The 12,449-nt window shown below is 44.5% G+C and overlaps 1 protein-coding gene across 2 annotated transcripts in view; it reads right to left on the bottom strand.

Annotated features, from left to right (window-relative positions):
• Positions 1-11,934, bottom strand: part of LOC147893640 (calmodulin-binding receptor-like cytoplasmic kinase 2) — a 30,041-nt gene extending 18,107 nt beyond the window's left edge. The window contains exons 1-2 of one of the 2 annotated variants that reach the window (XM_087385564.1): positions 11,681-11,934; positions 11,472-11,558 (exon numbers count right to left, since the gene is read on the bottom strand). The gene's annotated coding sequence lies outside the window, so the exon portion shown is untranslated. Of the gene's footprint in view, positions 1-9,797; positions 9,889-10,032; positions 10,151-11,471; positions 11,559-11,680 lie in introns of those variants that run through there. The other variant, XM_087385562.1, reaches the window with a different exon arrangement.
• Between the last annotated feature and the right edge of the window lie 515 nt (positions 11,935-12,449).

The raw sequence follows: 12,449 nt of genomic DNA, 5'->3' as shown, positions 1-12,449 counted from the left end.
TTTATTTAATTGTTGCAGGTACTAGGAAGGATTATTTTTCCTAAGCGCTACGAGAGCCTGACAAGCATCTAGGCGGCGGTTCGTGTGACCGAGTGCTTTGAAGACTCCAGAATGGCCCTTAGTGGCATGTAATAAGACTTAATCTAGATTTTAGACAAGTGGCATGTTGCCAATTTGAATTGAGCTTGAAGCTCTTGTAATAGAGTGGATTTTTCACGTTTTGTAACGTGGAGAGGAGAGATTTCCAGACAGCTCTACACTGAACTGATTTTCTCTCATGAATAAAGACCTTCAGGGGGGTCCAGCCCGACGTTTGGTCCTGGGCCCTAGTGCATCTTCAGAGAGAGGGAGTGAGGGAGAGCTTATGAAAGCACAATTACTGTCTTTTATGAGTGGTAATGGCTGTCCTTCATTAGCGAGTCGGTTATATTGGTTTTTTTTTTTTTTTTTTTTAAGAACAGTTGCAGAGACTGTTTCTGCTAGCAATTTTCATCTGCTTGTCAGACTTTTACTGTCAGAAAAGCAGCAGAAAAACAGAGAAAGCAGAGAAAACAGAGAAAGTAGATTTCCACTGTCAGAAAAGCAGCAGAAAAGCAAAGAAATCAGAGATTTACAGAAAAAGAGTATGCATGCCTTTGAGCAGTGAAAAGAGGGAAAAACAGATGCCTTTTGAAGCCATCTGCAGCAGCCAGAAAAGGGCAATATAGTTGTTGATGCTTTGGCAACTGTGTGGGTATATGCCTTGAACTGACAGCTAGTACTGGCATAGATTGTGAATGCAAAACACCTCTTGTTGAGGTACTTTTTCTGTTGGAAAAGCAAAGATAGTTGTGCATCAGTTACCTACACGGTGTGTGAAATCTGCAGATCCCAGAATATGGATCAATCACCTATCCAGTGGGATTCACAAGATGGGGATGTACAACCAAGACAGGAAGTGTGCCGCAAACTCAACAAGAATTTGAACAGATGGTACGCACTCGTATACAAGAGCTGGAAAATCTCAAAAGGGATCCAAGGGCTTAGCATTTGTTTCAAGCAGAAGCTATGCCTAATCCAGTATATGACGTGCCAATGCCAGAGGCACACTCTCGTGTACAGTCTGAGAAAGAGAGATCTCATACGAGACGATCCCATAGTAAAAAGAGATCGAGGCATCATCACCAATCTCCTAGTCCATCACCGTCTACCTCGAGTTCGACTTCTGTGTCTTCTTCTTCCTTATCAGATAAACCATCCAGGAAAAGAAGAAAACACAAGAAGTCTAGAAAGAGAAAGACGTCCAAAGAGACCAAGGAATTTAAAGAGAGAGGAAAATCTGTCAAGTTTATGACCTACAATGGACAGTATGGTCATACAGATAAAGCATTGCAGTTCATCAGACAGTTTGATGCTGCATTTGGTACAGAAAATTTTTCAGAATCCTCCAAGTTAAGAATGGTCAGTTTGCACTTGACAGCAACAGCCAGTGCATGGTGGAGTGCACAAACCACAGATGGGTCAGCCCCAAGGAAGTGGAAGGACTTCAAGAAAGCCTTCTACCAATAGTTTATGCCTAAACAGTTTAGAGACCATGTTCTTCAAGATTGGGACAGCTTGCATATGGATGCAGGAGATACAGTGGATGGGTACAACCAAAAGTTTTGGGATGCTTATTTGCAGGTTGCACCTTTCAAAAAGATCTCCAAAGGCACCCAAATGAGAAAATACAGAGCAGGTCTCACTCCAAGAATTCAGGCAGTAGTGAATGCTTTGGGGGCAAAGAACATTCAAGACCTTATGCATTCAGCCTCAATAGCGAGTCTTGTGCCGCTACAAGATCCATCTACAGTGCCATCCTTGCATGCAGGACGTGCTGATAAAAAGAAAACTGATTTTTCAAAATCAAAAAAGAAAGAGTACCCCAAGGCTGAAAAGAAAGGGTTTCAGCCTCAGAAGCCGAGGGGTACTCAGTTTTCAAGAACTTATAAGGGCAAATCTCTATTCACCCCTGAACAGATAGCGGAATTCCGTAGAGATGGGAAATGCTTCAGGTGCGGTAAAGAGGGGCATGTGGCTGCCCTCAGCAGCCCATGTGCACAGCACATGGCCCTTTATATAGGCCTGGCCCAAGCCCACCTGAGTCAGCCAGATCAGCCAAATAAAGGGCCGACCAAGGCGGGTCGGTGGAGGCCCTACAGGTCGGGTTTACAGCAGGGTGCCGACCCCCTGCTGGTTGGTTTTTTGTGCCCAGGATCGGGCCTATAAATAGCCCCAATCCCCCTCATTCTCTATCGACCTACACCTAACGCCTTGCATCCAGGCAACATGTAAGGAGAGGGAGAGTGCTCAGTTTGTGACAGAAACCCTTGCTGTCTTTTGTGCTCAGTTCTGAGCTTTGTCATCCCACATTCTGTGGACGAATACATGCCTGAGTATTGTCTCTATCTCTCTCTATTTCTCTTGAGAGAGGTTTTGTGTATAAGTGTGATCATCTATCTAGTTTACTGAGTGTTGTATGAGCTGCGATCGGAGTGACAGGTAGGAGAGATTCTATCCTCCTATTTCCAACACCAAATGCATCAATGGATTTTTAAAAATACCTGCCCTTTAGGCACTATAGTCAGATGAAAGCCAACCAAACATAAAGGTTCAATGCAAAAGGTAGAAAAGAAGAGAAGAGAAGACTCTCAAAAAACCGTATAGACCAAAAAAAAGACCTAGGGTGTTCTAGGAGACCGAAGAGAATGGTTCTTTACAACTACGAGAAGCATAGTGTTGTCTCCTCTCCTTTCGTACAAGAGATTTTCCCATTAACATTCAAATTAGCCAAATAGACAATGTGAGGCATAGAGTTAGTTTCTCAATCAAAAATAACCATATTGTAGGATATTATGACAAAATTCTCTTTTGATTAGGTGATAACCATGAAAAACTCCATAGGGTGGAGTCTGACTCTTCACACACTATGAAACACATTCGATGGAGATCTTTTGTGATTGCATTCCATTCTCCTCTTTTTTTTTGCATACCATATTTAAAACTAGCATGGTTTGTCATGTCATTTCATTGTGTCTGTACGCGTGCGTGCGTGTGTCTCGGGATTTGGGACTAAAAGGACAGTTGCTGAGCTTGGGGAGTCTACTGGCTGACAACTCTGAGTTCCCCCTACTGGCGGCCAAGAAAGATGCTCAAGCCCTTTTCAGTGGCAGTTTGCAGATGTCTGATGCTAGCTTTGTGACGGAACATGGTAGAAAATACCACTTTGACAGCACAGACCACAGCGCCCATGCAGGAAGACGAGGACGTGGAGGTGGTAAAGTCTAAGAAGTGAAAGGGAACTAGAATATGACAAAGAAGAGCAAAGACACCCTGCCAAAAGAGGCTCTAGAGGCTCTAGAGGTGGTGCCAAGGCCTCATACGCAGCAACAACTCAGACTGCTTGAAGAGGGTTCTTCTCCCTTCCCGTTAGATTGCGATTTGCTCCTCGCACTCCCTTCCTAGAAGAGAACTCGAATATCTCCCGCTCGGGAAGAGCCTTTGTAAGACTAGAATAAGTCCAATCATACAAATTTAGATTTTTTGTTGTTCTAAAGAGCAAAAATCTACGCAGAAAATAAAAGAGAAAATGAAAGAGAAGAAAAAAGAGGTAAACAAAAACTGTTAGGAAAAACAAAAGGAAGACATACTTAGCAAGCAAAGCAACACTTATGTCATCATCAGTGCCCAAGCATAAGCAGCTATACTAGGTTTCTAAAGACCTGCTCGGGAAGAGAAGTTGATGAAACAAGATCACTCCCCCATCATGACAGAGAAGGACAAAAACAAGGACCAAGACTCTAGAAGAGAATATCTCCAAGCGCAAGAGAACTCTTCAGAGAATGAATGAACGAGTGACTAATGAAGCCACTAAAATCCCGAAAGAAACAAAAGGAACATAGACCCCACAGACTCAGTCCACAGGAACTGGAACTGGAGGAGGACGCCAAAAAGGACCGTGCACACTTCTAGAAGAGAACTCCCAACCTAGTCAAGCAAAGCCGCCTCCTGATTCAAGGTACGCATGTCACTGCTATGCTAGATGATGAACTCCTTCTTGAGCCTATGGACCGAGCTTAGCACACATGCATTGGTCGGTTTTCTGTCGGGAATTAGGCGTCCCCTGACTATGATAGAAGCTTAAATTCAAGCAAACTGAGTGAGGAAGGGTCTAGTCATCACAAACGTTAGATTCCTCAGAAAGAGCTATTTTGTATTCCTGCTTGAACAAGCGGCTGCAAGAGCCTTGCAGCATGGTCCATAGACCATCCAAAACTAGTCAATGTCTCTATCTTGGTGGTCTCACAACTTTTCCCCTGACAACCCGAGGTCTACCAAGGTTCCCATTTAGGTTGAATTGCCAGATTTGCCTATGTCCCTCTGCAAATAGCTCCCAGCCCTATGTAGTGGTCTTGGAAAGGTTCTAGGTATTGAAACAAAAAATGTTATTAACTCGAGGGGGAATCCCCAGATTTGTATTCAGATGGATATAGCTGAAAAACTACCCAATACACTAGTCATCCTCAATCAAAATGGAAGCATTGTTACTCTACAAAAAGCTCCCCAATTCTTGCTTCCTTTGTGGATTAGCAAGTCACACCGTGAAGAACTGTCCCCAAAAAAAGAATAATCCTAAACCCCAGGTTTCCTCTCCTCCCAAGTCTCCGGTGGCTCCTACATAGAAATGGGTGCCCAAGGTTCCTACACTAAGCAAAAGTCCAGAGAGGCAAAAGTCCAGAGAGGCTGGTTGTAGAAGTGGGATCTCCCTCTAGTTCCAATCTCCCTCCTAAACAAGACGTGTTTAAGTCCCCTTAGGTGCCCCTTACTAAGAACTCGCTTTAGCAGATGATCAAAGAAAATCAAGACAAAATGCAAGATGATGAATTTGAGCCTGGCTAGTCCAAGGATTTTGAGGACATTAATAGGAATGATGACATGGTCACTAAAAAAATGGTTGGGTCAAACTCTAAGAAGAGCTTCCCAAATCCACTCAAGAAGAGAGAGAGGGTTCACAACAAGGTAAAGCTTTAAATTGTCCAAAATAAGAGAAGACAGTCCAAAATAGCCAGCCCCCACATAGACAGCCCGAATCCCAAGGCTAAAAAGGGATCCAAAAAGAAAGGTGAGTATGATGGTCTCTTTCCTTACGTTAAATGTCAGAGGCATTACCCTAGAAGAAGTGAGGAACTGGCTTATTGGCTAAGAGCCAATGCTCTCTCTCCTCATTTTTTAGCCCTTCATGAGGTCAAGGTAACAAGGGACCTCTTAGAGAGTAGACTCAAAAGAATAGATAGAAGAAGAATTTGGTACTTCACTAAACATGAAGATGGCAAAGGGGAACAGCCCTGGGAGTGCTCTCTCACCTTAAGGGTTGTGTCCTACAGGTCCTTGTGGACAGAAAGAATAGATGGGTCTCCATCACTTGTCAGATGAAAGGACATAGATTCACAATTACTTCAATTTATGCCCCAAACAGTTACAAGGATAGGAAACAAGCTGAATACATTCAAGAGGCCTGTCAGGGCAAATTGAAAGGTGAGAAGAAGAAGAAGCAGAAGAAGAAGAAGAGAGAGCGAGAAAGGGGGAGAAAATGATGGGGGCATAAATAGAAATTTAGCTTCAAGTTGAGAGAGAGAGAATGAGAGGACACGTGGGTGGCACCTGGACTACACAGAAGGGACAACAAGTGCAATTCTAATTTTCATGAAATAAATAAAAGAACCATTTTCGCTTTCAAGAGGTGACACTGTTACTTAGGCTTCCACTTAAAAGTGGCAGGCCAAAAATGCTTGGGAGTCACTTGATACAATAAGTGAAAGTGGTTTCTTATTGGGGATTTCAATATGGTTGAGACTTAAAAAGATAGCTGGCTTGAAAAAGGCTCAATTGTCAAAGTTTCAAAACTGGATGCTTGGGAAATTGTTAAAGACCAAATGCATTTGGTTGACATGGGCAGAGAACGAGAATTCACTTGGTGTAATAGCCAAATTGGGCTAAATAGGAGAGAGGCTAGACTAGACTAAATGTACTTATCTTAGGATTTGGTAGGCAAAGTGCGTTCCTTCTCCTCATAGGTTCACCCCACTCTCTCTCTCTCTCAGATCACAAGCCTGTCTCCCTCAAGCGTGACTTTGGGATGGGCAAACCGTCTTTCTCTTGGTTTAAGGCTGACCCTAAACTCTTTACTTTTAAGAGCATTCAGGAAGCTATCAAGCACATTGGGATGCTTGTTTTGTTGAGGACAGACAAATAGAGATGTCTTGGCACAAGGCAATGGAAAAAACTCAAAAAGTTCTAACGTAAGCGAGTAAAAGCAAAGCTAACATGAAGCCACAAATGATGGACGAAATCAAAGAGTAACGTGACACTTTGGAGAGGTCAGCCAGACCCAGGAGCTCAAAAGCCCAAGAAGAGCTGGTGAAGCCAGACGAGACCTAAGAACTCAAGAGCAGCTTAAACTTAATGAGTCTAAAATCTATCTTAGAGAATGGTTGGCAGGCAAAGGACTCATATTCTGGGATGCCCCACTATCAACGATCCAGGTCCGGAAGTCCTTTGCTTGGAGAGACAAAACCCCCTCTCCAACACAAGAAGTGAGAAAGTCAATCATTTCAATATGCACAAAAGTGGGAGTGATAGCAGCAGAGAAAGTAACCTGGACCTTTGGAAGAATTGGGACCTTTAATGTTAACCCGATAAAGGCACTTCCTCCAGTAATCGCCTTTCTCGCCACAGTGATTAAACGATCGATCAGCCTTCAATGCCTCCTCTCTGCTTCAGTCCTCGTATCAAGGGTTCACAACCTTGATTCTTGCCAGATTGCGGAGCTGCCAAAGCATCGGAGCCACCACCATGGGGGGAACTTTGAAACCGCTCCTCTTGATCCAGCACCATAGGCACCAACTCTTACCAAGTGAGAGTACTCATCCTGCCACTAGTGATCAGTGAAGAATAAAAAGAGTACTGGGAAGTGAGATGAGAGAGCAAAGTAATGGCCATATCTTCAAATGAGATCTCCTTCCCGGCCTGAAGGATTTCCTGTTGAAATTATTGAAGCGTATTGATATGTTCCCGCATAGAAGAAGAATTAGCAGGATCCAATATCCTCATCTGAACCTCGAGAGAGACCCTCTTCATAAGGGAAGTCCGATTATAGAGGGAGGCCAGATGCTCCCAGATACTCTTTGCAGCCGACATGTGCTTGACACAATTAAAAATCGGAGTACATTTCAAGAAGATGAATGAACGGACCCTTGCATTGACAAGGTCCCAGATCTAGGCCAGATTTCTTGGCTTCCTTCTGATCCAGAATACCTAAACTCGCATCAAGGGGATCTGGCCTTGTGACAACTACTAGAATGAAGTCCGCTAAGTCGTAAGACTGTAATATTGACTTCATCATAACACTCCACATGCCATAATTGTTCCCGTCCAGTTGACAATCAATAAGGAATGTGGGTAAAACGGGGATCTTCACTTTGTTGTCTGCCAATTCCTGTAGAGAAGCCTCTCAGGAAAAGCTCCTCAACTGCTGGAGAAAACCTCAACCAAACTGAGGGAACAAGTGATTGCTGAGATGCCTCAAGTGGGAGGGAGGGGGCCCTATTTATAGTGTCACCCCCTGCCCTAATACAGCCGACTAGGCGGGTAGGTGGCTGGGTAGGTGGCCGACTAGCCGACCCTGGTCTGCAGGAAACCGACCAGGTGGGTCGGGTGCAGCAGCCTTGGTAGGAGGCCAAATGGCCCACCAAACAAGGTGTAACCTAGGCACACACATGTGGCCTGGTGGCAGCTCCAAGGCAGGCTGATGGTGCCTCCAAACAGGCCCAGAATGGGCGTTGCAGACCCGCACACCCTCCTGTCTACTCTGCGACAGATGCCAGCCCCCACAAGACCCTGAAACAGGAGCAAACAGCTGCGATCAGGTCCGGTACATGCAGGGCACTGTGGTGAAACCCCTCTGCCTCTCCTGCGTGGGCAAACCCACAACAAAGGCCCTGACACTTCCTCACATGGGCGGGGCAAACCAAGGCCCTCAGTCATTGACGCAGAAGATGACCTCTAACAATGCCACCTATGACTACATCCTGTAGAGAGGAGCAGAGGGCATCAACAGCAGATCTCAGACATATTTCAGAGACACTGCAACTCCAAATGGATCCAAGTCAATCCCACAACAGCTCAGGTTACTCATGCCTGACACACGAAGGTAGGGGACACAGGCAAAGAACCATCTGAATCGAGGCCATCCAAGTTGTCAGTGCAAAAGTGTCCTCATATTTGATGCCTGGCCACTGAGCATAGCCCTTAGCCACAAGACTGGCGAACCAACTCCTGAGTCCCATGCTTCTGTATGGCCACCATTTCCACTACCCAGTACCAGCCACTTTGGGCAGAACCAAGTCTCTGTGTCACCTTTGGTTGTAGTAAGGCTGCCACCTTTGAGAGGTCCAATAGGATCCAGGAGAGTGGTCTAGGTCTTCTAGAGCAGGCACTCGGACAGGATTATAGAGGTGCCTTTTTCCGATAGAATAGGTCGTCATCTCCAACACCTGAACTCCTTCTAGAAAGCAACCCTGGGTAAGTAGTAGGTACCCAAGGAGATCGTTACCAAATTGTGGTCCCGCTTATGGACTAGTCTCCACCCACAGAAGATTACATAGATCTTATGGATTGTGGCCCATGGGGGACTAACCATCTGCCCATGGTTTGAGCAGATGCAAGTGGATGGGAGGTGCCACGGTTGGGAAGATGCAGCCATTGAGACAATTTCACTCTGCCTGTGGAGCTAATCCGCAGGATAGGGGGCCCTCCATTTTATGGCCGACTTCCCCTAGGGCATGGCAGCTTGGCTAACAAAGGGTTTTCAATAAAGACGGTTTTGCGGCTTACCAGCCTACAAGATGTTTGACCAGAGGGTCTTTAGAGCCAGTCCCCATGCACCAGAAACAGAGGGGTCTACCGCTCAAAATTACCGACAGAAATACCAGATTTAAGCATCATCTGTTCTGCTCTGCATGCATGCGGAAAAAGATTCAGCTAGGGTTTCAGACAAACATAAAGTAGCCCAAAGTAAAAAGGGGCAAACAAATGGAACGATCAACATGAAAAAAGGCTGCAATGTGAACGAACCTCTAACGGAGAAGCCCTCCCCATTGCCATAAATTGAAAATGGATGAACAGAGAGGCCGATACACACTAAATTGAACAGCCAGATAAGTTACCACCGGTCAATACATACTCAATAGAATAGCCAGATAGGTTACAACAGAAACAGTGGTAACGCCCCCGCACTCCGAACTGAGATAGAACCACCTCAATTTTTATTATGGAAGCCACCAGATTTGGAAATTCATCATCGTTAACACACAACTTCAACAAGAGCAGGAATATACATCCTAGCTGGATCCCAATTTTTTTATTATAACAATAGAATGTGGGCGTGCCTTGAAAAAAAACGGACTACAGCCGTTAAATCAGCATTTTCATCTAAGACTGAACTGAGCGCTCAACGAGAAAGAATGAAGCTTAATGGGTTCGAGACTGCCACCGAAAGCAGCAATCCAGGAGAACAAGCGATATACGATCCAACTCCTGCGTTAGGAGAATCGGTATCGACGTCTTCATACAGGTGGATGAGAGTGATCTCAGGCAGCAAAAAGGAGGTAAGAAGAGGTGATCCTGCGGACTGTAAATTCTCACAATTTGGGGAAGAAAGACGTACGCAAAGAAACACAGACTGTGGCAAAAGGATCGGGACAGGTGGGAAGCTCACATACCTTTGATTGAAAAGCCTGCTTGCTCTCCGAAACTCAGGCAACCTCACGAGATAAGAAGGAATTTCCGATCTTCCACAACAAGGCAAAAAATCTGCTTCGCCGGATGAGGAAGACAGAGCCAAAAAAAGCTCAGAAAACCTATTCGAATGTCTGTGCTCTGACGATTTCTTTTCCAAATGTCTGGACTGGAAAAAAGTTCTGTCGCAAGGGGAGGAAATCAATGGTTGATACTTGCCATGATTCTTCCGAAAGAGTAATTGATTGTCGGTGTTTCCGGCAAGGATTCCTGTGCAAGCGGAGGAAAGTGCGTTTGCAAAGAGATAAGAGAGGTTTTTCTTCTGGCAAGTTTGAGTAAATTGGAAAATCGTGCTTCTTTGACTTTGACCACCCTTGACTTTTCAACGTTGACCTCCCGTGCTCTTGACCTTGTGGTCATCTCTCTTTTTTGGCTTGCCCTGACGTCTCACGCGAAACAATACGAGGTACGAGCTGCAAACCTGCGCTCTGTTGCGGCCTTGGTCTGTAATTGTCGAGCAAGCTCAGCCATATTATTCAGTTTGTGCATCAACGTTGATCAAGATATTTCCATTGCATGCTTGTCTGATGAGCAATCCTGATTGCTTTCAATTTCGCAACAGCCCATCTTCACTCAGACTACACACGATCGGAAAGAGTGCTGTAATGTCGGTAACGAAAATTACATCGTGCTTTTGCTCGTCAGCATGTAGCTGTCATGGATGTCGTCCCCAATCATGAAACCCCTGCCCTCGTCTCCTTCAACCGTAAGAAATGCCGCAGCTACTTCCATTATTATGAACCCAAGAGCACCATGAAGTTGGATTTGCGGCTCTTGCCCTTTTTTGTCACCGAAGGATGTGGATCCGCTCTCATTCATGTCCAGTGTACGTTGCTATATTGAAGTTGCCAGCACTGATGGTTGATACTTTACTTTGGCTTGGAATTGGCTTCATTGTGAGGGACCTCGACTGTGGATGGAGACTTTGGAGCTACATAGGCAAATCCTACGCAAGTGTACATATGGTTTTGCAAAGCTCTGAGAATTCCAAAACCTTAAGTGCTATTTCCAAACCTTTTTATGCAAATTAAATTCTTACCTACGCAGCACAGTTCTTGCTTTTCACGATGCTTGAAACCTATTTGCCGATTTCAAGCGTAACATGGTTGAAAGATCTCATGAACCCCTTGTTGAGATTCAGCTCAATTAACGAAAGTGGAAAAACAATGATAAAAAGATTAACACACATATCCCAAGCTATTATCAAGCTATTCTATTGCTAATCTATTTTAAAAGCTATCAAGCTTCCAGGTTTCATGGGCTATCTGACTTACAGAGTCTCGAACTTCCTAATTACGTTGCAAATTGCATGATTGAAAATTAAGCTGTAGCAATATTTCTCCGGTTATGTTGCAAATTGCACGGCAATCCTTGACATGCCAATTGCAGAAAGCAGGCAATGGAATGATCGGAACGGAGACCGGAAGATCATGTTTTCGGTATCTCTTCTCTTAGTTATCCAATAGTAGCTGGAAATTAACCTTGGCCTATCGATTCTGACAGCTCTCACTGAACGTCACGTATTCCATGGTTCCAGGTGACTGTCTAGTACGTAATACACAGGAGCGCAAGACGTAGAGAGAGGACACGAAACCAACCTGTTGTTTTAATCCGAAGGATGAATCGAGTGATTACCACAATCTCCAATCACGGTTGATTGAACCAACAAAATGATCAACGAGTACCTGAAAAGATCAACACAATCAGAGACATCAATTGAAATTTGTCATTTCAAATCCAGTAGGTGCATCGAGATGGCAGCAAGCAAGAGACACGAATCTGAGAAGGGACAAACAGCGCAGGTTACCACAACCACCAACCTGTCCTCTCTCCTCCATCCTTCCTTTTTTTTTTTTGTCACTGGTTAATAGGTTAAAGATTTACTGTTGGAAGAGCTGAGGCAACATGACTATGCCACTGATGGCATTCTCCCATCAACGATGATACGAGTTTTCCATTTGTTGAAAATTCAGCATTGCTACGTAGCTTTCACGCTTAACATCTACATTTTTTCTGATGTTAACGCAAGTGTTTCTCCATCCGATTTTGGTGGCAAAATTGATAGCTCAGTCCATGAATATTTCTCCTTCCTTTGAAATAGAGAGTGGCTTTTCATTCCATGGCAGCCCTCTTATAGCAACCCTTCAAATTTGGCCAAGCATAATAACCGATTTATGGAATTATGAACTTGTTTTTTGTTATTGGTCCCCCTGTGCTTTGCTGATTGGTGGTGTGCATGTGCGAGTTAGTGCCTTCGTCCAGTTTTGGAGCTCGTCGTCAATCATGCCTCTGACTCACGAGGTGTAATGAAGGTCACTTCAGGTTATCTCTCTTGAGTGTCTCTAGATCTCCCCTTTTTCCATTGCTTTGTTCTTCTCTCTCTTCCAAAGTCTTCAAAAGTACTTCATATTCAACCGCTCATTGTGCATACATGGTCTATCTATTTCTTGAGCCACAAAGGGATATCTTCCTTCCCTCCTAGGCAACCTCTATGGGACTTGGATTGTTGATAAAGTTTGAGCATGGAAGGATTATTCTCCCAGGTCAGCATCAGTAAAAGCAGTAGGTGTTTTTTA

Source organism: Dipteris shenzhenensis, chromosome 15 (assembly GCF_047967505.1).
Source record: "Dipteris shenzhenensis isolate YYH24624 ecotype China chromosome 15, Dip_SZ_1.0, whole genome shotgun sequence".
Lineage (NCBI taxonomy): Eukaryota > Viridiplantae > Streptophyta > Polypodiopsida > Gleicheniales > Dipteridaceae > Dipteris > Dipteris shenzhenensis.
The sequence above is the reverse complement of the archived record's forward strand: the minus strand, read 5'-3'. Positions and strand labels throughout refer to the sequence as shown.